This window comes from Balaenoptera acutorostrata, chromosome 11 (assembly GCF_949987535.1).
Source record: "Balaenoptera acutorostrata chromosome 11, mBalAcu1.1, whole genome shotgun sequence".
Lineage (NCBI taxonomy): Eukaryota > Metazoa > Chordata > Mammalia > Artiodactyla > Balaenopteridae > Balaenoptera > Balaenoptera acutorostrata.
Window position 1 is genome coordinate 13,821,560 of NC_080074.1, and position 3,981 is coordinate 13,825,540.

At 39.3% G+C, this 3,981-nt stretch overlaps 1 pseudogene; it reads left to right on the top strand.

The window, feature by feature from the left end:
• Positions 1-3,208: 3,208 nt before the first annotated feature.
• Positions 3,209-3,306, top strand: LOC114238400 (U2 spliceosomal RNA; annotated as a pseudogene).
• The last annotated feature ends 675 nt before the right edge of the window (positions 3,307-3,981 follow it).

Below are 3,981 nucleotides of genomic sequence, written 5' to 3' on the forward strand. Positions count from 1 at the left end.
CTTTCCATCTAGCATTACTGTTCCCTCCACAGTCTACTCAATACCTTCCTCCCTCTGCTCCCCTCCACATCTCCCAGCTAGGGGTCTATTTGGATGACTGCTATTGAACATAGCAGGGGACAATAAGTACTTGTTTTTTCCTTTGAGTTCTTGTTAGTTTATCCTCTGGGGCCTGTGAGTTATGATCTACAGAAGGTAGAGTCTGTGCTTTTCAAAAGCAGTTAATAAAGTGTTAACAACTGAACCTTTACATCCTTTGCCCATTGCTGCTATCCAAACACAGCATTTATTAAACCTTCCTACATGTTGAAAAGAATATACCAGGTGCAAGATTTGGAAACCTTTATTTCCCCCTGATATTGACCTGAAATATCTAAGTAAGTTCCCTTATTTCTCAACATTACTTCACCTAGGAATATATAAGCCAAGGTAAGGATTCTAAATTTGGCTGATTAGTAGTATCTCCTGCATAATTTGGTTTAAATACAAATTCCTAAACTTTCCCTATCCCTCCTAGGTTGGAATTTCCAAGGGTAGGACTCAAGATGTTCTGTTTTTAAAAGGCCTCCCAAAATATATCTGACGGTCAGTCACGTTGGGAACCACAAAACTAAATCAAGGTATTCTTAAAGATACTGGGTAATTAAATTTCAACTGAAATGTTAGCTTTTCACATGGAAAACATTAATCACATGGAAAACATTAATCAAGATATAACTCAATAATAAAAAGACAACCCAATTGAAAGTGGGCAAAGGATCTGAATAGACATTTCTAGAGAGAAGAAATACAAATGGACACAATAAACACATGGAAAGGTAACACCATTAGCAATCAGGGAATAGCTGATTAAAACCATAATAAGATATCACTTCATACCCATTAGGACAGCTATAATCAAGAACATAGATAATAACAAGTGTTGATGAGGATGTGGAGAAATTTGAACCCTCATACACTGCTGGTGGGAAAGAAAAGCAGTGCAGCCACTGTGGAAAACAGTCTAGCAGTTCTTCAAAAGATTAAACATAGAGTTAAAATATGACCAAACAAACCCACTCCTAGTTACATACACAAAGGAAATGAAAGCATATGTCCGTACAGAAACTTGTATGCAAATGGTCACAGCAGTGCTAATTATAATAGCCAAAAAGTAGAAACAATCCAAATATCCATCAAATGATGAATGGATAAATACAATAAAATGTGGTATATCCATATAATGAAATATTATTTGGTAATAAAAAGAAATGAAGTGCTGACAGATGTTATAGCATGGATGAACCTTGAAAACATTATGCTAAGTGACAAGTCACAAAAGATCACATATTGTATGATTCCATTTATACGATATTTCCATAACAGTCAAATCTATACAGATAGAAGTAGATTAGTGGTTGCCTAGGGATGGGGGGAGGGAGTTATGGGAAGTTGGGAATGATTGCTAGTAGGTACAGGGTTTCTTTGCAGGGCTATAAAAATATTCTAAAATTGATTTGGTGATGATTACACAATTCTGAATACACTAGGAAAAAACATTAAATTATACACTTTAAATAGATGAATTGTATGGTATATAAATTACCTCTCAATAAAGCAGTTTTTTAAAAAAATCAATCAAGACAACCAATTAGCTCAGTCAGACAAGTGTCATTACATCATTAAGATAGTCAGACACACCAATCAGACATTTTTGACTCAGTCCTTTCCTTTGTCTGGATATGCTAACCATCCCAAAATAGAGTATCTTACAATGGCAATCATTTATTTAGCTCATCAGTCTGTGGGTCCCCTGGGTGGTGCTGCTGGGCCAATCTTGCTGGGCTAGTTCATATGTCTGTAGTCAGCTAGTCAGTCGTCTGGGGTCTGGCTAGTTAAAGTGGTCTCCACTGCAGTGATTCATATCTGCCTCACGTGATCTCTCCTTCTCCAATGGGCTAGCCCAGCTTTGTTCACATGGAGATAGTGGAGTTCTAAGAGGGTGAGTAGAAATCTGCCAGACCTCTTGAGCCCTACCCTGACATTGGAAATTGGAACAGTCACTGCCACCACATTCAGTTGGATAAAGAAGGTCATAAAGCCAGTCAAGATTCAAGGGGGTGGAGGTATGTCCCTGAAAAACCACATTGCAAAGGGCAAGGTTACAGGAGGCATTAAATAATTGAGGCAGCTTTCGTAATCAATCTATCCCATAGTCTTTGGGGCCATAAATCTAGCTTTTAACTTAATATTAACCACTCATCTTACAGGTAGCGTTGGCCACGTTTATTGCTTCTTCTTGCAAAAGAGATCAGGCATACTTGACCTTCCATCAGATTTCTTAGTTGAAATTAGATTTAAAACTTCTCTAGGCTACTTATTTCAAAAAAAAAAATTGTTAAGGTTAAATACAGAGAGTATTCCATACTTATTTGCACTAGAAGTCTTATGATCCATGGATATAAATAAGGCAGAGTTCAAGCTACCACATACTAGAGAGATCTGAGATTTCTCAGAATTAAAAAGCTATTTAGGGGGACTTCTCTGGTGGCACAGCGGTTAAGAATCCACCTGCCAATGCAGGGGACACGGGTTCGAGCCCTGGTCCGGGAAGATCCCACATGCCACGAAGTAACTAAGCCCGTGCGCCACAACTACTGAGCCTGCGCTCTAGAGCCCGCGAGCCACAACTACTGAAGACCGTGTGCTACGACTACTGAAGCACGAGCCTAGAGCCTGTGCTCTGCAAAAAGAGAAGCCACCGCAATGAGAAGCCCACACACCACAACAAAGAGCAGCCCCCGCTCGCCGCAACTAGAGAAAACCTGCATGCAGCAACGAAGACCCAACACAGCCAAAAATAAATAAATAAATAAACAAATAAATTTATTTAAAGAAAAACCTATTTAGGTAATACCTTCCTTGGAATGAAAGCAGAGTACAGAAAATTCTTACATATCCAGTGTAATTCACCCACTCCAATCCGGTCAATTTATTGTGACCCCCGTGTAAGACACTGGGGATACAAGAAAGAACAATACCCTATCCTTTCCTTCTAGGAGCAGGTTGAGGTGAGAATAGGAAAAGAGAAGTTGCATTCTAGAATCCAGGGTGTGAGAGAATTTCAAGAAGGATGTCCAGTAAGCAGCAGCAAAGGCATCTGAGAACACTGCTAGAGTGGCAGTCCACTGGATTGGGCTGGGCTCATTCACTCTATAAAGGTTAGTTGATTGCTTCTCAGCCTTTTGGCTAAGACCAAGTGTAGTATCTGCTTTTATCAGTTTAATATAAATGTTAGTTGAGAAGTTACAATGTGCTGGGCCCTGTGTTGAATGCTAGAACACAGAATTAGTAAGTCTCCTGGATCTCAAAGAACAGGCCAGTGGGAGAAAATAGACACCGAAATATAGCAATACAGTGTGAAAAAGTGTTTTTGATGGAGGTTATTGGTCTCCTTACAAAGTGTGCTTTCAATGGAAAAAGAGCCAGAGCAAAAACAAGACTACTGCAGGATGGATAATGAGGGAAAGATAAAGATAATAATAGTAATCGAGGAGAAGAAGAAATCAGGGAGCAGCTTGAGGGGAAAGTTGAGTTCTGGGAAGTTTTCGGCTTGTTTTGTCTTTGCTTTTATTTTGGTATGTATTTTGCCCAAATTTCACAGTATGTTTGAAGGTTACCGGAAGAAACCAGTAAAAAAGAAGAGCTTGAAAGTAGAGGGGGGGAAAAAGCAATAGCATTGCCTCCTGGAAGGGAACTGGATCCAGGACACATGAGGAGGATTTATTTGGAAAGGAGTGGGGACCACTTCTTCCTCTGAGCAGGAAAGGAATAAACTGGGGCAACTGCTCATATTTTTTAACCAAATATCTGAACACAGAGCAATTTGTGTCACTTGGGGTCAAATAGAGGCAGTCTAGAGAGATTTACTTCGGATTCAAAAATATTGCCATTTCCAGTTATTTCTAAAGTTTACTGGAAGAACAAAACAGAATTATTGAA